The sequence below is a fragment of the Pristiophorus japonicus genome, assembly GCF_044704955.1.
Source record: "Pristiophorus japonicus isolate sPriJap1 chromosome 24 unlocalized genomic scaffold, sPriJap1.hap1 SUPER_24_unloc_2, whole genome shotgun sequence".
NCBI lineage: Eukaryota > Metazoa > Chordata > Chondrichthyes > Pristiophoridae > Pristiophorus > Pristiophorus japonicus.
Genome location: NW_027250649.1, coordinates 3,364,486 through 3,388,659, shown reverse-complemented (window position 1 = coordinate 3,388,659; position 24,174 = coordinate 3,364,486). Strand labels below are relative to the sequence as shown.

The 24,174-nt window shown below is 45.5% G+C and overlaps 2 non-coding genes across 2 annotated transcripts; one reads left to right on the top strand and one right to left on the bottom strand.

Annotated features, from left to right (window-relative positions):
- Positions 1-572: 572 nt before the first annotated feature.
- Positions 573-654, bottom strand: trnar-ucu (transfer RNA arginine (anticodon UCU)). The gene has a single exon. It is a non-coding gene; the product is annotated as a tRNA-Arg (tRNA).
- A 23,225-nt stretch (positions 655-23,879) lies between these two features.
- Positions 23,880-23,964, top strand: trnai-gau (transfer RNA isoleucine (anticodon GAU)). The gene has a single exon. It is a non-coding gene; the product is annotated as a tRNA-Ile (tRNA).
- The last annotated feature ends 210 nt before the right edge of the window (positions 23,965-24,174 follow it).

Here is a 24,174-nt window from a genome sequence, read left to right as displayed (position 1 = left end):
GGCCGTAACCAAACAAGGATTTAGGTTATCCAACGAGTCACAGAGTCGAGTACCTCTGAGATACTTTAACTTTACTCAGTTTGGCGGGTTTCACTTTGCTGTGGGATTTGGACGCTGTGGGAACATCGGCGCAAAATCACACGTTTTAATCTGAAATATGTCTGTTTTCTCACATGTCGAGTGGCTGTTAGAAGCGGAACATTGAGTAAAACATCGTGGGGTTCTTCCGGGATTTGGCACGAGACCTCTCGCTTTTCAAATGTTATCATTCCTAAGTGAGAACCATACCCCTAGACGAACGAGCCGCCGACAGTGAAAAGTGCAGCTTTCAGATTCTGACGGTAGTGAGAAAAAATATTAGGCCCATCGTGCTTGTGCTGTCCCTCAGAGACCTACTAATTGGTCCCCCTCGCCACAGTCCTAAAAAATGCTATCCTTTTGACGAATATATTATTAATATGAGACATGACATGAGCAAATGACAGCATCCTTGTAAGTAAAATGGGAATTTTGCGATGAGGTTCAATGTGAATGAGAAAATGACCAGGGAGGTCAAAGCATTAAGACAACGATGACGAAGATGGGATTCGAACCCATGCGTGCAGAGCACAATGGATAAGAATTCCATCGCCTTAACCTCTCGGCCACCTCGTCTGTTTATTAGCACAGCGTCAACCTTTCAATCTCCTGTTTTTTGCATCCAAACAGAAATAATGCACAAGAAAGTCCACTTCACAGCTTGCTCTGCCTGTGCATGCAGATCGACAATGATGAAAACGTGCCATTAGATTCTTTAAGCAAACAGCCTTCGTTCACTTCAGGTGAGTGACTGGAAGAGATGGTTGGTTTCTCGGCAGAATCACAACAAAGAATATAAAATTTCACGCAGCGAGTTCGTTGATCGCGGCAGGACTCCAACCTGCAATATTCTGATAACTTCGCGATTATAATCGAAGTTAGACGCCTTATCCATAAGGCCACGCGGCCTCTGCCAACAAGGCGCAATGTGTTGTGCATATTGGGAGCAAATTCGGGTAACTGCTATTTCAAGGAGTGGATTTTTGAAAAGTTGAGCATATTTCGAGTAAATGAACAGATGCACTGCGATCTGGGTGCGCACCGGCGCAGGCAACCCCAATGTAACTTAGAACACAACAGTTTAACATTTCGGTCATTGAAGCTGAAATCATACTCCTTCTCAAACTATACAGGATGACCCGGGTTTATGAGAAAATCCGTTTTAAAGGGAAAGATTATGAATCGGAACTGACAACAGCCCGTTTAAACAGACAGAGAATGATCCGGGACTGCAAGGACATCCCTTTTACCCAGATGCAGAACGACCCTTGACTGAAAGCATTTCCCTTTTAAAATAATAAAGTGAGATTGCTTTCATCTATGAAGGCAATTGTGCAGTGGGGCTCAGGACCATGCCGGGCAGAGAAGGTTATTGACACCACAGGTCATAGACAGGCAGGAAGGAGGGAGGCACGTAAAACCAGCCCAGACAAAAAGCTAATTTACAAATATATATATATTTCACTTTTTAAGAAAATAAATACATTTAAATTTTATTTGAAAAAAATTGAATTTGAGTTGTTTTAAATAAATAAATAATTAATTCATAATCTAGATATTTTTTGATTGAACGAAGGCTGTGTGACTGGAAAAATTCCACTTGAAACGAGGGGTGCAGTCATTAAATACCCAAACACAGTAAGTCCATGGTGAAAGACAAGCCACGAGGGAAGATGTGGGCTTCAAAGCCGATCTTTTAAAGTCGCATGTGTCTTTCTGCTGGATCTGACAGCAACTCCTTGTGCTGTGAAAGAGGTCAAATGTAATAGAGCCCAGCGCAGGCAGAACAGAAGTTTCAGCTCTGGAAAAACAGGACGCACTTATATTCAGGGCAGAGGTGGACATTGACGCTGAATGTATGCTTATCCCCACTGAGGTGAGCTTATGCGTACAGGGAGGAAGATATACTGATCAAGTGTTGGCCGGAACCAAACACGGGTTTCGGTTATCCAACGAGTCACAGAGCCGAGTACCTCTGAGATACTTTAACTTTACTCAGTTGGGTGACTTTCACTTTGCTCTGGGATTTGGACGCTGTGGGAACATCGGCGCAAAAATACACGTTTTACTGTGAAATATGTCTGTTTTCTCACATGTCGAGCGGCTGTGAGAAGCAGAACTTTGAGTAACAAATGGCGGGGCTCGTCCGGGATTTGGCCCGAGACCTCTCGCATTTCAAATGTGATCATCTCTGTACTCCGAGACCAATGAGCCGCCGGCAGTGAAGAGCGTAGCTCTCAGATTCTGACGGTAGTGAGAAAAGATATTAGGCCCATCGTGCTTGTGCTGTCCCTCAGAGACCTATCTAATTAGACCCCCTCGCCATCGTCCTGCAAATGTTATCCTTTTGACGAATATATTGTTACTTTGAGACATGACATGAGCAAAGTACAGCATCCTTGTCAGAAAAAGGGGAATTTGGCGATGAGGTTAATGTGATTGACAACACGACCAGGGAGGTCAAAGCTGCAACACAACAATGAGGATGGGATTCGAACCCATGCGTGCAGAGGGCAATGGATTAGCAGTCCTGTGTCCTGAATGGAGACTGAGCAGCCATGTATGGGGCATTCACTGAGGATATCAAACCATTTCGCAGGCGCAAGGATGAACTCTCGATTCACGCCGATTGCCTTCTATGGGGAAACCGTGTAGTCATGCCCCAGATGGGCAGAGAGATGTTCATCAAAGAACTCCACAATGAGCACCTGGGCATTGTCATGATAAAGGCAATTTCCAGGTCACACATTTGGTGGCGAGGGATAGATGCAGACCTGGAACTTTGTGTTCACAGATGCAACACGTGTGTCCAGCTGGGCAATGTGCCCAGGGAAACCCCCCCTTAGCCCCTGGTCTTGGACCGCCAAACCTTCGTCACGCATCCATGTGGACTACGCAGGTCCTTTCATGAGACAAATGTTTTTGGTTGTCGGAGAAGGCTACTCCAAATGGATTGAGTGTGACATTCTCAATTCAAGAACATCCTCTGCCAAGGATAGAAAGTCTACGTGCAATGTTCGCCCATGGTCTACCGGACGTCTTGATCAGCGACAATGGCCCGTGCTTTACAAGCATTGAATTCCAGGAATTAATTGTAGGAAATGGTATCAACCATGTCAGAACGGCACCGTTCAAGCCAGCCTCAAATGGTTAGGCTGAACGCGCAGTGCAGATAATCAAACTGGGGATGCTCAGAATCCAAGGGGGTTCCCTACAAAGCCGGATATCATGCCTCCTGTTGGCCAATAGATCACGACGACACTCGCTCACAGAGGTTCCACCCGCAGAGTTGCTAATGAAATGGACGCTCAAAACCAGGTTTTCCCATATGCACCCCACCATGAAAGAAATTGTCGAGAGCTGGCGCCAGTCGCAATGTGACTACCATGACGGGAATGCGAGGGCGCGATGTATTGATGTCAATGACCCTGTCTTTGTCCTCAACTACGCTGCAGGGCCCAAATGGCTCGCAGGCACTGTGATTGGCAAAGAGGGAAATAGGATTCTGATACTTAAACTTACCAATGAACAAATCTGCCGCAAACACGTGGATCAAACAAAAAGAAGGTTCAGCAACCCCATAGAAGAAGCAGAGGAAGAACACAATATAGAGCTCACTCCTCCACAGGTGATTGAACACTGGAACCAAGCGGAGGAGAGCCCAGTCACTGTGAGCAGTCCGGACAGGCCTGAGGCACCACAAACAGCAACACTCAGTCCAAGGTCCAACAACTGGAGCCACAAAGGAGCATAAACCACCAGAGAGACTTAACCTGTGATCCCAATAAGACTTTGGGGAGAGGTGATGTCATGTATTCAACTGTCTTTGTAATCCATGTATAAACTGACCTAAGTTGTACACCGTGAGAACATTGACCACAAAGGGGTGAATCTGTGGCAGACACTCCGAACCTGGACTTTCAGGTATAAAAGGGGAAGCTCCACCCACCTTCATCACTTCAGTGCTGGCTAATAAATGTTACTCGTCACAGAGTGAACTTCTCTGAAGTATGGGTCTCGTGTGCATTTATACTGTATAGTAAGGACATGTAAGACAGGGTGTTCAAACTGCCCCGGTTCTGCTCTGTGCAAGAACGCCCATTCTGGATTGTTACACTGAGGGGAGTGTCGGGTTTATAAACGGACTGACGCAACAGGAATTGAAAAATAAACTTGATATTACTTGCGAGAGGGAATGTGTGACTGAAATCTGAGTCTCAGCCCCTAAACATGCTCTTAATTCGGCAGGCTGTGTAAATGAACAGGTCTGAGAGTGAACCTGCTCATCTGAGAATTCAAAACTTAATCTACAGCTGGAACTCCAAAGGTTCGCACACAATTGTTGAGGAAATAATTAGTGATTGAAGTTTAAAGGGAGATGTGTTTGTGCAGCTCTTTCAGAGAAGTTGTGGGTGGCTCTTAAAAGAGCCGTTGTGTTGGGGTTTGACCTCTCAGGACAGCGCACAGTTTTACTTGGAGCTGGTGGACTTGGTCACCACCTTTGTCTCTTCCGGCACGGCGGACTGGATCTCCCGGGAGCTGATGGTGCGGCGCTTGTTGTAATGGGCCAGGCGGGAAACCTCACACGCGATGCGCTCCTAATTATCATTCACAACCGAGTTCATGATGCCTATGGCCTTGGAGAATATGCCGGTGTCAGGGTGAACCTTCATTCTCACTTTGTCGATGTAAATGGAGTAACTCTACTTCCTCGACTTTCTGCGCTTCTTGCTGCTCTTCGGTGTTGTGTTAGTGACCGTTTTCTTGGCGCCTTTCTTGGCAGTAACTGTTTTCCCCGGTGGTGGGAGCGTGCTCAGCGGCCGCCATATTGGTTAGGGCGAATCTCACGGCGCATGCACAGTCCTTTGTGCAGGGGCAAAGGATGGACGGGGCTTCAGGATGTCTATCCGTTTGATTGGCCACATATTTATGTCCAGCTCCGTGGCTCCTGTCAGGGAGCCTTGTTGTTCTCATAGTTGTCTGTTGAACCTGGGCCAGCACGCCTCACCCTATTGGGCCAGCCCACCCCAAGCTAACCCTATTGGGCCAGCCCAGGCTCACCCTATTTGGCCAACACAGTCTCACCCCATTGGGCCAGACCGGGCTCACCCTATTGGGCCACCCAGGTTCACCCTATTGGGCCAGCCCTGGTTCACCATATTGTGCAAGCACAAAAGCCCCAGTGACCAGCAGAGAAAATGAGCAGCTCATTGATTTTATTCTCAATCTTTGCACTCTATCCAACCATGTTCGCTGGAAATGATGAATACCATCGGCCTTTGAATGTGACAGTTACACAGCCTGAAAAACATCACACCATTCACAGCGGGGAGAAACTACACGTGTTCTGTGTGTGGACGAAACATCAACTGATCGTCCAACCTGGAGAGACACAAGGACACCTGCTCCATGGAGAAATCATGGAAATGTGGAGACTGTGGGAAGGGATTCAGTTCCCCTTCTGATCTATAAATCCATCGTCGCAGTCACACTGGGGAGAGACCATTCACCTGCTCTGTGTGTGGTCAAGGTTTCACTCAGTCATCTGATCAGCTGAAACTCCAGCGAGTTCACACTGGCGAAGTGTGGGAAGGGATTACTCAGTCATTTGAATTGCGAGTTCGCAAGTGACTGCAGGGGTTGGGTTCTACTGTCATTACTGCTGTTAATCACATCCTGACTGAATCGTGTTCATTCTGTGAGTTGGGATTTGTTTCTGCTGATGTTAATCACCCATAAAACAGGGCTGGAGTTTACTATTTTGATATTTGAAATAACACAGTGTGTCGATACTTGATGTCTCCATGTTAAGAGGAGACAAATTGATGTCCTGTTAATTACTGCTTCATTTTTCACCTTTACTCCTTTATAAACATAAGAACATAAGAACAGAAGAATTAGGAACAGGAGTAGGCCATCTAGCTGCTCGAGCCTGTGTCGCCATTCAACAAGATTATGGCTGATCTGGCCGTGGACTCAGCTCCACTTACCCGCCCGCTCCCCATAACCCTTAATTCCCTTATTGGTTAAAAATCTAACCATCTGTGACTTGAATGCATTCAATGAGCTAGCCACAACTGCTTCCTTGGGCAGAGAATTCCACACATTCACAACCCTCTGGAAGAAAAAATTCCTTCTCAACTCGGTTTTAAGTCGGCTCCCTCGTATTTTGAGGCTGTGCCCCTAGTTCTAGTCTCCCCGACCAGTGGAAACAACCTCTCCGCCTCAATCTTGTCTATCCATTTCATTATTTTAATTGTTTCTATAAGATCAACCCTCATCCTTCTGAATTCCAACGAGTAAAGATGCCAGTCTACTCAATCTATCATCATAAGTTAACCCCCTCATCTCCGGAATCAACCTAGTGAATCGTCTCTGTACCCGCTCCAAAGCTAGTTTATCCTTCCTTAAATAAGGTGACCAAAACTGCACGCAGTACTCCAGGTACGGCCTCACCAATACCCTATACAGTTGCAGAAGGACATCCCTGCTTTTTACTCCATCCCTCTCATAATGAAGGCCAACATTCCATTCGGCTTCCTCATTACCTTTTGCACCTGCAAACAAACTTTTTGCGATTCATGCACAAGGACCCCCAGGTCCCTCTGCACCGCAGCATGTTGTAATTTCTCCCCATTCAAATAATATTCCCTTTTACTGTTTTTTTCCCCAAGATGGATGACCTCACACTTTCCGACATTGTATTCCATCTGCCAAACCTTAGCCCATTCGCTTAAACTATCTAAATATCTTTGCAGCCTCTCTGTGTCCTCTACACAACCCGCTTTCCCAGCAATCTTTGTGTCATCTGCAAATTTTGTTATACTACACTCTTTCCTCTCTTCCAGGTAATCTATGTATATTGTAAACAGTTGTGGTCCCAGCACCAATCACTGTGGCACACCACTAACCATTGATTTCCAACCCGAAAAGGACCCATTTATCGCGACTCTCTGCTTTCTGTTCGCCAGTCAATTCTCTATCCATGCTAATACATATTTACTGACTCCGCGTACCTTTATCTTCTGCAATAACCTTTTGCGTGGCACCTTCTCGAATGCCTTTTGAAAATATAAATACACCACATCCATCGGATCACCTCTATCCACCATGCTCGTTATATCCTCAAATAATTCCAGTAAATTAGTTAAACATGATTTCCCCTTTATGAATCCATGTTACGTCTGCTTGATTGCACTATTCCTATCTGGATGTCCTGCTATTTCTTCCTTAATGATAGTTTCAAGCATTTGCCCCACTACAGCTGTTCAACTATCCGGCCTATCGTTCCCTGCCTTTTGTCTGCCCTCTTTTTTAAACAGAGGCTTTACTTTAGCTGCTTTCCAATCCGCTGGTACCTCCCCAGAGTCCAGAGAATTTTGGTAGATTATAACGACTGCATCAGCTATAACATTTTAATACCCTGGGTTGCATTTCATCAGGACCAGGGGACTTGTCTACCTTGAGTCCCATTAGCCTGTCCAGTACTATCCCCCTAGTGATAGTGATTGTCTCAAGGTCCTCCCTTCCCACATTCCTTTGACCAGCAATTTCTAGCATGGTTTCTGTGTCTTCCACTGTGAAGAGAGAAGCAAAATAATTGTTTAATGTCTCAGCCATTTCCACATTTCCCATTATTAAATCCCCCTTCTCATCTTCTAACGGACCAATATTTACTTTAGTCACTCTTTTCCGTTTTATATCTCTGTTAAAGCTTTTACGATCCGTTTTTATATTTTGCGCAAGTTTTCCTTCGTACTCTATCTTTCCTTTCTTTACTGCTTTCTTAGTCATTCTTTGCTGTCTTTTAAAATGTTCCCATTCTTCTATTTTCCCACTAACCTTGGCCACCTTATACGCATTGGTTTTTAATTTGATACTCTCCTTTATTTGCTTGGTTTTCAACAGATGGATATCCCTTCTCTTACCGCACTTCTTTTTCACAAGAGTATATTTTTGTTGAGCACTATGAAAAGAGCTCCTTAAAAGGCCTCCACTGTTCCTCAGTTGTGCCACCGTTTAGTCTGTGTTTCCAGTCTACTTTAGCCAATTCTGCCCTCATCCCTCTGTAGTCCCCTTTGTTTAAGCATAGTACGTTCGTTTGAGACATTACTTCCTCACCCTCAATCTGTATTACAAATTCAACCATACTGTGATCCCTCATTCCGAGAGGATCTTTATTTGGAGATTGTTTATTATTCCTGTCTCATTGCACAGGACCAGATCTAAGATAGCTTGCCCCCTTGTAGGTTCTGTATCATACTGTTCTAAGAAACAATCCCGGATGCATTCTATGAATTCCTCCTCCAGGCTACCCTGTGCGATTTGATTTGACCAATCGATATGTAGGTTAAAATCCCCCATGATTACTGCCGTTCCTATTTCACATCCCTCCATTATTCCTTTGATTATTGCCCGCCCCACCGTGAAGTTATTATTTGCGGGCCTATAAACTATGCCAAACAGTGACTTTTTCCCATTACTATCTCTAATCTCCACCCACAATGATTCAACATGTTGTTCATTAGAGCCAATATCGTATTTCACAACTGCCCTGATATCAACCTTTATTAACAGAGCTACGCCAACTCCTTGCCCTTCTTGTCTATCTTTCCGAATCGTTAGATACCCCTGTATGTTTAATTCCAAATCTTGGCCAACCTACAACCACGTTTCTATAATGGCCACCAAATCATACCCATTTGTAATGATTTGTGACGTCAACTCAATTACTTTATTTCAAATGCTGCGTGCTTTTAGGTCGACTGTTTTAATACCAGTTTTTAAACCATGATTTTTAGTTTTGACCCCTCCTGCAGCCCCTTTACATTCAGTGGCCCTTTTTGCTTTTTGCCTTAGGTTACTCTGCCCTCTACTTTTACTCATCTACTTTCTGTCTTTTGCATTTGTCTCCTTTTTGTTTCCCTCTGTCTCCCTGCATTGGTTCCCATTCCCCTGCCATATTAGTTTAACTCCTCACCAACAGCACGAGCAAACACTCCCCCTCGGACATTGTTTCCGGTCCTGCCTAGGTGCAGACCGTCCGGTTTGTACTGGTCCCACCTCCCCCAGAACCGGTTCCAATGACCCAGGAATTTGAATCCCTCCCTGCTGCTTCACTGCTCAAGCCACGTATTCATCTGAGCTATCCTGTGTTTCCTACTCTGACTAGCACGTGGCACTGGTAGCAATCCTGAGATTACTACTTTTGAGGTCCTACATTTTAATTTAGCTCCGAGCTCCTTAAATTCGTCTCGTAGGACCTCATCCCTTTTATTGACCAAATCATTGGTACCAATGTGCACCACGACAACTGGCTGTTTACGCTCCCTTTTCAGAATGTCCTGCAACCCTCCGAGACATCCTTGACACTTGCAACAGGGAGGCAACATACCATCCAGGAGTCCCGGTTGCGGCCGCAGAAACGCCTATCTATTCCCCTTAAAATCGAATCCAATATCACTATCGCTCTCCCTCTCTTTTTCCTGCCCTCCTATGGAGCAGAGCCAGCCACGGTGCCATGAACTTGGCTGCTGCTGCCCTCCCCTGATGAGTCATCCCCCTCAATAGTTTACAAAACGGTGTATCTATTTTGCAGGGGGATGACCGCAGGCGAACCCTGCACTACCTTCCTTGCACTGCTCTTCCTGCTGGACTTCCATTCCAGAGCTGGCTGTGGACCCTTCACCTGCAGTAAGACCAACTCACTAAACGTGCTGTTCACGTCATTCTCAGCATTGTGGATGCTCCATTGTGAATCCATCCTCAGCTCCAATTCCACAACGTGGTCCGTCAGGAGCTGGAGGCTGATACACTTCCCGCACACGTAGTCGTCAGAGACACCGGAAGTGTCCGAGTTTCCACATGTCACAGGAGGAGCATATCATGTGACCGAGCTCTCCTTCCATGAATTAACCCTTACATACACTTAAATTGGCAACAACAATGCTAAAGTTTACTCACTGATATCGAGGAGAAAACAGAAAAACTACTCACCAATCACCAGCCAATCACTTACCCCCTTGGCTGTGACGTCACCTTTCTGTTTCTTTCTACTTCTTTTTTGCCTTCTACCTGTCGCTGCACAAGCGCCGCCTTTATAGGCCTGTCGCCGACACCGGACTCGCGCTGCTACGAGCTCCCGCCTCCTCGACTGACTGCTCTAGATTGTTGCAGTCCTCAGACCTTTGGTTACTCTCAGGACAAGTCCCAGTTCCCCATACGGTCCAGAGTTCCTTGATATCCAGGGTAGGGATAGCTAACACGCCCAGGATCACTAAACAGAAAATCCAGTCTGGTAATCACTTACACATACTGGAATTTTCGTTGTGCCCACAGCATTTTTCTCACCTTCAATGTGTGAATAGAGTATCACACCTGCAAAGCTGGTTTCAATTTAAATATTATTCCACACAGTAAATGCATTTTTTAAAAATCTACAATAAACCGAGCACATCAACTAATTGGCAAAGGTTTACAGTCAACTAGATGAACAAGTAAAAACATCATGGCCTACTAACCCAGCTCTATATTCACAGGAGAAAGTCTGTTATCTAAGGTCTCCAATGTCAGTTGGTGAGAAGAGGGACTGAATCTCTTTCCACACTCAGCTGGTAAACGGTCTCTCCCTGGTGTGTTTCCACCCGACACACATCTGCATCCATTCCTACTGTCCCCACATTTACAGTGTTCAGTCAGCTGGGCACACGAGTCTCACAGGTTGAAGAATGGTTGATGTTCCATGCACAAAAATAACATGTGTCCTGTTTCTCACCGCTGTGATTGGTGTTTTTCCAAAGGCTGATGATAAGGTGATCCTGTTGAATCCAGTGAATCTCTCGAATCTTAACGTGATGTTTGGTTTGAGTTACCAAGCTGCAGATCCTCCGCTTCTAATACCCTGCAAATGTAGGTTACAAACGTTATTACTTTAAGTACAGGATAGAAATTCAGAACAGACAAGTCTAGATTCTATAAGAGATTCTGTCCCCTCCTGTCCCTCCAAAGTTGTAAATTCCTTATTGTCGACACTCTCCCTCCATGCTTACTGTCTAAAATCAACTGCGAGTTACTTTCTCCTGAATCTGGTGGAGTGCAATTCCACAGACATTTGTTAACCTCTGGTGCCTCATCATCAGTCGACTCAATGAATGCCAGCAGGATTTCCATTATGATAGACATCAGCGCCGAGGCCAATCCTACCCTCAACTGACATCATTACACTTCCCAATTAATGTCACTGATCAGCAATTGCAGTGGATAATTTTTACTCTATTTAGCCCAGTGGTACTGAGGACAATTATAACCCCTGAACTGCTGCCTTCGCTGAGATGAACTAACAGCCCTGATCAAGGACCGAACTTGGCACCTTCCCAGTCAGTATTGCAGATTGTTCTAAAATTTGGAGGGTGGGGGGTGGTGAAGGAGAGTTAGAAAGATTATTTTGAAACAAATTTGACTCCACCTTTGGACAAAACCTTCGTCAAACTGCACAATTCTGAAATCTTTCCAAATTAGACAAGCAAGTCAGATGGATATAAAAACAACGTGAATTTTAGAAAGGCTCAAGTTAGTGAAATAGACAGCTTTCTAATCACTGCACAGTATGGAAGGGAGCGATTGTTTATGGGAGCTCGGTTCGTGAAGTCCTCCGAAACTCCGAGATAAACTGTACTGTTCCTTTAAGTATAAATAGGCAAAGAATTGGACATCCCTGTCCCTTTAAATATCTGCCCCATGTCCACGGGTAGTGGGAGGAGCAAGGGTGCACGATCTGTTTATATCCTGACACAGCCTGCACCGCCGGATGGGTTCCCGCAGGGTCCTAAGAACCTAAGGAATTTAATGCATCAGGTTAAGTTGAACAACTGAAAAGAATGCACACAGAGTCGTTGCTATGTATGTGTGTAAACAAAACACATCATTCTTAATGTTTGCTTGTCAATTCCACAGAGATAAGCTATTATCTTCACCAGTTATTATCCAGCATTTTATTTCCTTTTATTTACAATGTAATTGCAGAGTGTTTCATTTCTCTACCATTTATTGATGACCCATTGTCTTGTGTGCTCTTGTTTAGAAAGTGATGTCACAATGACCATTCCGTTACGAAGGTGACCATCTGTCCGCAGTATTCAGTGGGAAAGGGGATTAAATCTCAGCGAGGGAAATGAGTAGCCACCCATCAGTCTCTGCAATTTATTGTCCAGTGATCACCTCACCATCACACAGAAGATCCTAGATTTACCTCCAGTGAGGATGACTTGTGGAAGTGATGTTAAAAATGAAATTGTTGGGGGAAAAGAGGAGTTGGCTGAGGTGTGTTTGGGGAGTAGAGGTGAAAGAGGAATTAGTGTGAGGGTGTGAGAGAAATGGGGTGATCAAGGAGTTGGGGTGAGGGGTTGGAGAGTAGGGGTGAAGAAACTGTATAAGTGAGGGGGATTTACTGCCCACTACTTGCCTCTGTTGAACTATGATGGGGTGTGTCTTTCCTTTGAAGTGTATTGCATGGTGTGTTTCACGAAGTTAGACGTGGGGCTGAAGTTCCTTGTCGGCACGGAACTGTTTCTGGTGAATTAATGCGGGCAGTGGGAATAGATTTGAGTGGGATCATTCTGTGCTGAATTTGATGCTAGGCTGCGGGTTTTCCCTCAGTCCCAGTGACGAGGTGCCGTTGACACCAAATCCAGGGACAACTTACATTGAGGCTTCAAATCCAAGGACGACTTACACTGATGCATCAAATCCAGGGAATTCTTACACTGAGGGACCAGTTACAATGAGACATCAAATCCAGGATGAATTACACCGTGACACCAAATTGAGGGATATCTAATACCGTGACAACAATTCCAGGGACCACTTACACTGAGACATCAAATCCAGGGACCACTTACACTGAGACATCAAATCCAGGGACCACTTACACTGAGACATCAAATCCAGGAACCACTTACAATGAGACATCAAATCCAGGGACCACTTACACTGAGACATCAAATCCAGGAACCACTTACACTGAGACATCAAATCCAGGGACCACTTGACTGAGACATCAAATCCAGGGACCACTTACACTGAGACCACAACATTACATAGGATGTACGGCACAGAAATGGACCATTCGGACTAACCAGTCCATGCAGTTGTTTTTGCTCTGTTCGGGAATTAGAGAGCCGCAGTATGGGGAATGGCCATGCAGGTGAAACCAGTTCTAGTTGGGGGGAAAGGTGGGTAATGAATGAATATATGATGGTGGAATCAGACGGTGACTGGTGGGGCCAGGTGACAGATTATTGTCAGAAGCCCTTTTCAGGCAGGCTGATGATTAGATGTAACCAGCACAACAATTGTATTCGTCTGTTATTGTATAAAAATCCCCAAATCTAATGTCACTAATATATTTTTCTGTGAGAAATGTAGAGTTCTGAAAGAAGGGAGGAAATGAGGCTTGCACAGGAAAGACGGTTCCTTGAATGAACACATTGTGAGGCTGTTTTGTGACTCGTCTATGTGAGGTTAAAAACATGAAATGGAAAAGGGCACATCCAGTGACACTTATATTGCCAATAGTGCTTTCTAAGTTAATCACTATATCCTTAGCCGAATATCCTACTGACTATCCCAATCACTAAGCCCAATACTAACAATTAACCACAAACCACACCCCTAACCCCTAAACCAATATCTAAACACAGCACCTAACCAAGGCTAAGAACATAAGAAATAGCTGCAGAAGTAGGCCATCTGGCCTCTTGCATCCACTTCACCATTCAATAAGATCATGGCTAATATGATCTTGGCCTCAATTCTACTTCCCTGCCCTCTCCCCATAACCCTTGGCTCCCATATCTTTCAAAAAGCAGTCTATCGGCAACTTAAATACATTCAATGACCCGGCCTTCATTGCTCTCTGCGGCAGAGAATTTCAAAGATTCACTGCCGTCTGAGAGAAGAAATTCCTGCTCATTTCCGTTTTAAATGGGTGACCCCTTCTGCTCAGACTGTGCCACCTAGTTCTAGATCCCCCACAAGAGGAAACAGAGCTCAGTGGGGAAGCGAAATACCTTATAAATGAAGCGTTTAAATAATTATTTTGATGCAAAAAATACTGCAAGGTATGTTTGTAACAAGTAATTGCAATCAACGAACCCATCAAAGTTAGCAAAGACATTTACAAAAATTTGAACATTTCGAAGTTGATCACAAGCAGTATATGTGGAGATCTATTAACCGCATTCAAAAATCGTTAAACTATACAGAAAATAACAAATTTCCAGTCTTACGCAAGATAGTTCTTTCAAGCGTTGGTTTAAAATAATTTCAAATGAGTGTAAATGAGACACGCCGGTTCAGTCTATGACACCCACAAGCCGTATACTCAAACTAAACATGTTTAGGATTTGATGTGGTAAAGATAAACTGGGTGAGAAGTGAAATAATCTAGAGTAAGAAAAGTCCCAAAATGGAATTGAAGGGGACATTAATTAGTCTCCTCTCATTATGGAGGAATCAAATATTCGACACACGGTGTTTGAAACAAGCTGAATTATTCAATATTATACAGAACATTACTCTCCAGCTCAGGTATAGGGGTTATTCAGAGCAGCAGAAACAAAGTCTAAGTGCCAAAATGAACATGGTTCAGCGCCCAATGGGAGCACATTAAATCCTCAAACGTGGCCTTTGGCATTTACCCAGCATGCAGACGGAGAACGTGCCGAGCCCAGACGACAGGAGCCCAGTACGCAGGCGCAGGGCCTGGCTGTGTTTTGAGCATGCGCGGTGCATGTAATGGTGGAGCGGACATGGTGAGCAATGCTCTGCAAAAGAGCTCACTTTCAGCCGGGGGGAGTGGAGTAATGGACCAGCGGGTAGCCGGGGACGCTTCATAAACAATCGGTGCCCGCCGGAAGCCCGGAATTATAACCTGAATATCGGCGACTGCTGCTTCTGGGTTTTCTCCCGGTCACAGGCCCAGGTTAACGGCGGCCATCTTTGTACAGGAAGGTAAGTTCAGCCCTCCACTATCTTGATTCAGTGAACAGCAAAGATGAGCAGCATGCGTGGCCATCTTGGTAAAGTAACAACTTAGTTAATCCCGCTCGTCACACCTCGGATTTTTCACCATCTCCTAACGGCGCTGCTCAGTGCTAAGCCTGGACGATTGTAACAGGAAAGAGCCAGAGCTGTTCACTCCCAGGGTTAGAAACCCCATGTACAGTCCCAGAGTTAGAATCCCCAGGTACAGTCCCCAGGGTTATTATCTCATAAGAGCATAATAACATAAGGAATAGGAGCAAGAGTAGGTCATTTGACTCTTGGATCCTGCTCTGCCATTCAATAAGACCATGGCTGATCTGATCATGGACTCAGCTCCACTTCCCTACCCGCTTCCCATAATTTTTTCTGCCTTATCGCTGAAAAATCTGTCTATCTCTGCCTTAACTATATTCAATGACCCAGCCTCGAAAGCTCTCTGGGGCAGAGAATTCCATAGATTTACCCTCTGAACGAAGAAATCTCTCATCTCAGTTTTAAATGGGTGACCCCTTATTCTGAGATTTGCTAGATTTAGTTTACTCAATGAGTGGAAATATCCTCTCTGGCTCCACCTTGTCGAGTCCCCTCGTTATCATATGTTTCAATAAATTTACATCTCATTCTTTTGAACCCCAATGTGTATCGGCCCAACCTACTCAACCTATCCTCATCAGACAACCCCCTCATCGCAGGAATCAAACTCTGAACATCCTCCAATGCAAATATAGTCTTCCGTAAATACGCAGACCAAAACTGCATGCATTATTCTAGGTATGGCCTCATCAGTGCACGGTACAGTTGTAGCAGGACTTCGCTGCTCTTATACTCTATCCCCTTCCAATAAAGGCCAACATTCCATTTGCCTTCCTGATTACTTGCTGTACCTGCACACTAACTTTTTGTGTTTTATGCACAAACAGCCTCAGGTCTCTCTGTCCTGCAGCACTTTGCAATTTTTCGCCATTTAAATTATAATTTGCTTTACTATTATTTCTGTCGAAGTGGATAACCTCACATTTTCCCATATTATACTACATCTGACAAATGTTTGCCCACTCATTTAGCTTGTTCATATCCCTTTGCAGATTTTTTGTGTCCTCAATTTGCTTTCTCACGCACCTTTGTATCATCAGCAAACTTGGCTATATTACACTCGGTCCTTTTATCCAAATCATTAATATAGATTGTAAACAGTTGAGGACCCAGCACCGATCGTGCGGCACCCCACTAGTCACCATTTGCCTACCGGAAAAAGACCCATTTATCCCGACTCTCTTTTTTCTGTTGGTTAGCCTATCCTCTAAACATGCTAATATACTGCCCCAAACCCAGTGAGCTTTTATCTTGTGCAGTAACCTCTTATGTGGCACCTTATCAAATGCCTTCTGGAAATCCAAATACACCACATCCACTGGTTGCGCCTTATCCATCCTACACATTATATCCTCAAAGAACTCCAGCAAATTTGTCAAACATGATTTCCCTTTCATAAAGCCATACTGACTCTGCTTGATTGAATCATGCTTTGCTAAGTGTCCCGCCACTGCTTCCTTAATAATGGTCCAGCATTTTCCCAATGACAGATGTTCGGTGAACTGGTCAATAGTTACCTGCTTTTTGTCTGCCTCCTTTTTCAAATAGAGGCGTTACATTTGTGGTTTTCCAATCTGGTGGGACCGCCCCAGAATCCAGGGAATTTTGGTCGATTACAACTAATGTGTCCACTATCGCTGCAGCCACTTCCCTTAAGACCCGAGGATGTAAGCCATCAGGGCAAGGTGACTTGTCTGCTTTTAGTCCCATTATTTTACCGAGTACTACTTAATTATGAATAGTGATTGTATTAAGTTCCTGCCTCACGAAAGCCCGTTGATTATCCACTTTGATATTACTCTCAGTGACCAAGAGTTTTACTCTAATTAAACTGATCTCGGACTGTTTCTGTGAGATACTAACTCCTGCACGGATCCAGCAAACACTCCCACTCCCTCGTCCCACCGATGTTTCTGCAGGATTGCTTTGTGAAGATGGGCTCATTGAGAGCAACACTCTGCACGGAATGATCCCAAATTGAGAATCTCCAAGGGACAAGGCTCCTAGCTTTTATCATTCTCTGTCCTTTCCCCCCAGGCGCAAATCCTTTGCTCAGATTCTGTTGAAAGTGAATTGGGAAAAGTGCACTTTGAATTTTACACGCAGATTTATTGCAGAAAGCCGCGCATGCGCGGTTCCGTCCCGCCCCCTGTGTCAATTCCCAGTGAGCAGAAGAGCGCATGAACACTCCCCTCCCCCAGCACTGCCTGTAACCGCCATTTACTCAGTGAGCAGAAGAAGATGGTTGTACAGGGCCTTGGTGAGGCTCCACCTGGAATATTGTGTTCAGTTTTGGTCTCCTAATCTGAGGAAGGACGTTCTGGCTATTGAGGGAGTGCAGCGGAGGTTCACCAGGCTGATTCCAGGGATGGCTGGGCTGTCATATAAGGAGAGACTGGATCAACTGGGCCTTTATTCAGTGGAGTTTAGAAGGATGAGAGGGGACCTCATAGAAACATATAAGCTTCTGACTGGACTAGATAAGGTAGAGGCAGGAGGAATGTTACCGATGTTGGGTAAGTCCAGAACCACGGGACACAGTCTTAGGATAAGGGGAAGGCCGTTTCGGACAGAGATGAGGAGAAACTTCTTCACTCAGAGAGTTGTTAACTTGTGGAATTCCCTGCCACAGAGAGTTGTTGATACCAGTTCATTGGATATATTCAAGATGGAGTTAGATATGGCCCTTATGGTTAAGGGGATCAAGGCGAATGGAGAGAAAACAGGAAAGGGGTAAAGAAGGAATGATCAGCCATGATCTTATTGAATGGCAGTGCAGGCTAGAAGCCCGAATGGCCGACTCCTGTACCTATTTTCTATGTTTCTATGTTTCTAAAACAGCCGGGAATAGAGACACCGCGACCCCGGGGTAAGGCAGCGAGCAGCAGCCTCATTACAGCAGTGCAGCGCTTTGGGAGTGTGTCTGCAGATGGGCTCAGAGATCGGCATTGAGTCTGGAGGGTGGGGAGTTCAGGGGGAGTCGGGGGCTGTGTGTAACAGGCAGAGTGGAGCAAGAACCGGTCTCTGTGCCTGGTGTGAGTCAGGGAAGGGAGAGGTCATTCTCGGACTGTGTGTGGACAGCATGTGTCCTGGGTAAGGGAGACAGAATGGGCAGAATCTGCGATTTACATTCTGCTGCTTTCTCTCTCCAAACCAGTCGTGAACGTTCCTGGTTTAGTTCCATTGGGGACTGTTTTTAAGAGGCAGAATAGAGCAGGAACTAGTTCCGGAACATGGTGTGATTGGTGGAAGGGAAAGGCCATTCTCGAGCTGTGTGTGGACAGTGTAAGGTAACAGAGAAAGTAAATCACCTCGCTGTTCAAGTCATTGCTGCTTTCTTTCTCCAAATCAGAAGTGAATGTTTCTGATTCAGTTCCAATCTCATCGTGTCTGTTGTTCTTGGGCAGTGAGCAGTGGAAACACAGCGTGGCAGTGAGGATGTGGGAGTTTCACAAAGTGCATCTATTGCAGGCACCAGGAGAGGAGTGTGGGAGAAGATATTTGAAAGACGGGTTATATTGTTTTTGTGAGCTGAGTTCTGCAGAACCGTGTTGCTGATTATCGAGAGCTACATTTTCACTCCCTCAGATACATCATATTTCCCCCCGCATCCATATCTTAGAACTAATAATGTTGTGGTATTATTGTTGTCAGAGCCAAATTTTTCAGCCAGCCAGAACAAATATGATATTTCCTCCACCTGGAACAGAAGGAACAGTGCAGACAGCTCCTTCTCACACACAGTAAGTAGATTATCACTCAGAGAGCACAGAGACACAGAACTGGCCTCAATCCTATTGTCACAGGCAGCAGAAGCTGTCAGTCCCACAGTGATCCGAAGTGGCAGAGTTACATTGTGAATCTTACAGCCACATGGAGCAGTCGAATCAGATGCTGTTTCACCATTGAAACATATTACACTGACAGGTACATTAAACACCCACACTCACTTGCCAGAAACTGGCAGGTAGAGAATAAAAGACAATCATCTATCAGAAAAAATGTCAAATAGAATGTATAAACCACACTCGCAACTAAGAAGGTGATGGTTACAGAGCAAAAGCCATATTCACGTTTCAGAATCTGACGGATTCATTATTTAACCCTCCGAACATAGCAGAAGATGACAGGTGCACAATAAACGGCACCTGCCCGCACCATAGACTGACAGATACAGTATACAGCACATACGCACATATATGAAAGTGAGAGTAACAGAATAAAATCCCCACTTGCATACCAGAGAGTGACAGGTAAAGTGTAAATCCCATGTGCACATCTCGGAAAACTGAAAGGCAGTTAGTAAAATTGTTACTTGCATCGCAGAAACTGATAGGGGCAGAGTAAAACCCACACCCACACATCAGAAAAATGACACGCAGAAGGCAAAATCTTCACTCACATATCAGAGAAATTCAGGTAAAAAGTAAAATTGATTCTCACGTTCACATACCAGAGACTAGCAGATAGAGAGTAAATTCCACACTCACATAGCAGAAACTGACAGGTACAGTCTAAAACACACAATCAAGTAGCAGGAACAAATAGCTACAGACTACCATAGCAGAAACTTGAGAGGCACAGATTAAACCTCAACATACACCAAAACCAGACAGTTACAGAAAAATACACACACTTGCATATCAGGGACTGAGAGATACGGTATAAAACCCACACTCACATGTCAGAGACTGAGAGATACAGTATAAAACCCACACTCACATATCAGAGGCTGACATATTACAATCCATATTCTCAACATTAATTTACAGATACAGTGACATGTCCATACTCACGAATCAGGAATTGACAGGTACAGGGTAAAGACCTCTCTTTCATTCCAGACACTGACAGGTACAAAGGAAAGCCCACTCACAATTAAACAGAAGCAGGCAGGTATAGAGTAAGGCCCACAATCACATATCAGAACATGACAGATACAGCATAAAACCCAGACTCCCATAACAGAAATGGAGAGATACAGAGAAAGGCCCACACTCACATAGCAGAGATAGATAGATACAGAGTGAAACTCAGACTTATTTACCAGAGACCGACAGATTCAGCATAAACACTCACCTCCATATCACAAATTGACAGTTCTAAAATAAAACGAATACTCCATCAGGAATTGTGGTACACAGTAAAACAATACTAATATACTGGAGAATGCCGGGTATGGAGTAAAGTTCACATTCACATAACAGAGATGTACAGATAAAGCAGAGAACACACACTCGCACACCAGGAATGGAAAGATAAATAGAAACATAGAAAATAGGTGCAGGAGCAGGCCATTCGGCCCTTCAAGCCTGCACTGCCATTCTTTTGATCATGGCTAATCATGCAACTTCAGTATCCCACTCTCGCTTTCTCTCCATACCCCCTGATCCTCTTAGCCGTAAAGACTACATCTAACTCCTCTTGAATATATCCAACAAACTGGACTCCACAAATTTTTGTGGTAGAGAATTGCACAGGTTTACCACTCTCTGGGTGAAAAGGTTTCTCCTCATATCAGTCCGATATGGCTTATACCATATCCTTAGATTGTGACCCTGACTCTCCCCGGGGGAAGTCCCAAGGGGGTTGGGATGTGAGAGGCAAACACGGGCTGGGGTGTGAAGGGGACACGGGCTGGAGTTTGAGGGGAGAGGACTGAGGTGTGAGGGGGAACACGGGCTGGCTGTGAGGGGGGCACGGGCTTGGATCAGAGGGGGAAACGAGCTGCGGTTTGAGGGGGAGGGGCTGGGTGTGAGGGGGCACGGGCTCGGGAGTGAGGTAGCGGGCTGTGATGTGAGGGGGATGGATTGTGGTGTGAGGGGGAGCGGCTGCAGTATGAGGGGGACACGGGCTGGAGTGTGAGTGGGAAGGGCATAGGTGTGAGGGGAACGATGGCTGGGATGTGAGCAGTCATCGACTGGGGTGTGAGGGGGAGGGGCTCGGATGTGAGTATACACGGGCTGGGAATTGAGCGAACTAGATCTGGGGTGAGTGGGGAAGGGGCTGTGGTGTGGTGGGCCAAGTGCTGGAGTGTGAGACTGAGTTGCTGGGGTGTGAAAGGGACCAGCTGGGGTTTGAGGGGGAGGGCTAGTATGTGACGGGGAGGGGCTGGCGTTGAGGGTGAGAGGCTGGGCTGTGAGGGGGAGGGGCTGGGGTGTGAGGGGGCAAGTGCTGGGGTGTGTGTGGATATGGGCTCGGGTGTGAGGAGGGCACGGGCTGCGGTGTTATGGGGACAAGGGCTGGTGTGTGAGGGGTGGGGCTAGTGTGTGAGGGGGAGGGGCTGGCGTTGAGGAGGAGGGGCTGGGGTGTGAGGGGGAGGCGCTGGGGTATGAGTGGACACGGGCTCAGGTCTGGGGAGGGCACGGGCTGGGGTGTTATGGGGACACTGGCTGGCTATTGATTCGATTGTTGGCAGGATGATACCACAGCTTAGAGTAATTCTGGAAAGGCGAGAATCTTTTCATGGTAGGAGAAGTGTGATGTTTTCCATACAGATTTCTTTGGATTGTGGAAACTTTTTGATGGGTGAATGTAGAGAAAATGCTTCCAGTTGTGTGCGAGACCAAATCTATAGGATATCATTATTTGATTGTCACCAATAAGCCCAATCTAGAAAATACTTATTTAGCCGGAGAGTGTTGGGAATGTGAAATTTTCTTTTTAACATATGTTTGAGGCAATCAGTGTAGATGCATTGAATGGGAAACGACATAAACAGTTGAGGGTGAAAGGAATAGAATGATATGCTGGTGGGGTAGGTGAAGAGTAATGCGGTGTGAGGGTGAGGGGCTGGGATTTGAGGGGGAGCGGCTGTGGTGTGAGGGGGAGGGGCTGGGATGTCAGGGGAAACAGGCTGCAGAGTGAAGGGGAGGGTTGGGGCATAAACACCGACATGGACTTCTTGGGACAAATGCGCTGTTTCTATGCAGCAGAAAAAAATAACTCTATGTAACTGACCCAGTCACCCCACAGTGACCCCACTAGCCCACAGTGACCCTGTCACTCCAAAATGGCCACGTCACCCCGCTGTGACCCAGTAAACCCACAATCACCCCATGATTCCACGTGATCGCACTACTCACAGTGACCCCGTGACCCCACAGTGACCAGGTGACCCCACGGTGAACCCTAACTCGAATAAACTATCACCTCAAAAATATTCGAAATACAACTGCATGAAGTCAGCTTATCGCTGATATTGCAGTTGTAATATTTATGAAATGCTAACCCCAGCCACCCTGTTATTTACACTTTTAAAACCATAATTGTCCATAGTGGAGAGCACTCACTGATCTGGGACACTCTTCCCCCGTGCTGGTTACAGGTGAATGCGCTGTGAATGCGGATTGGATTCCTTTCATGCGCTGAGCCAGTAGACTGTGCAGATTAGCGGTTTAGTACAATTAACGGGAGCAGAACAACTCAACCCTCTGATCAGTGTAAATGGACCGAACCTTCTAACTGTATGTGGGGGAAGGGATTGCCCAAAATGGCCTGCTCAGTACAAGAACAACCTTCATTTATATAGCCACATAAATTTAGTGAAGTACTCAAGTTGCTTCAGGTAAGCATAATCAGACAAAAAGGAATACTGAGCCAAAGTACAAGACACTGGTACAGTGAGCAAAAGCTTGGTCAAAATCTTAACTGATTAGATACGGAGATGTTGATGGTGGGAATGTCCGCCACTGGCGGGGAAAGGTCAGCGATTGAGCAATTCAGAGTTCTCGGAAGATTACAGGTGGATAAGGTGGCAGAAATGGGGCATGGGCGAGGCCATAGAGGAATTTGAACAAAAGCATGCATTTTTTTTTAATCGACACGTTACTTAACCATGAATCAATGTCATTAAACGGGTACAGGAGTGGTGTGAAAGGAGTTTGGTGCGAGTTAGGTTATGGGTGGCAGAGTTTTTTGTGAGCCTAAGTTAATGGAAGGTGGATGATGGGAATCGGGTATCGGATAAACGTCTAGAGGTGACAAAATCAAGGAGGGTTTTAGCAGCAGGTGGGGCAGAGCTGAGTGATATTACGCAATCTTTGTGATGGAGATGATAAGGGGGCAGAAGCTCAGCTCGGGCTCAATTGACACACCGAGGTTGTGTAGAGCCTGTTTCAGCCTGGAACTTTGACCAGGGAGGGAGAGGGAGTCAGTTGGACCAAAATCAATACATTTAATCTCAAGCAGTGAAGTATATTTTGTCTTATGGACCACTGGATGTCAAACAAGCGGTTTGACCACACAGAGGCAGTTGAGAGCTCCTTGATATTGCAGTTGCCCCGAATTTGCGCCCAATATAAACAACAACACAATGCATGCTGCTGGCAGAGGCCGCGTGGCCTAATTGATAAGGCGTCTGATTTCGATCATGAATACAAAGTTATCAGAAGATTGTGGTTTCGAGTTCTGCCACGGTCGACTTCGCTCACTGCATGAAATATTATATTCTTTGTTGCGATTCTGCCGAGAAACCAACCATCTCTTCCAGTCACTCACCCGAAGCAACGGAAGGCTGTTTGCTGAAAGAATCCAAAGGCACTTTTTCATCATTGTCGATCTGCATGCATGGGCAGAGCGATCTGTGAAGTGGACTTTCTTGCACATTATTTCTGTTTGGATACAAAAAGCAGGAGATTGAATGGCTGACGATGAACAACGGAAGAGGCAAGGTGGCCGAGAGGTTGAGGCGATGGACTGATGATCTATTGTGCTCTGCACGCATGGGTTCGAATCCCATTCTCGTGGTCGTTGTCTTACAGCTTGGACCATTTTGTCATTCACATTTGACCTCATCGCCAAATTCCCCTTTTACTTGCAAGGATGCTGTACTTTGCTCATGTCATTTCTCAAATTAACAATATATTCGTCAAAAGGATAACATTTGCAGGACTGTGGCGAGGGGGACTAATTAGATAGGTCCCTGAGGGACAGCACAAGCACAATCGGCCGAATATCTTT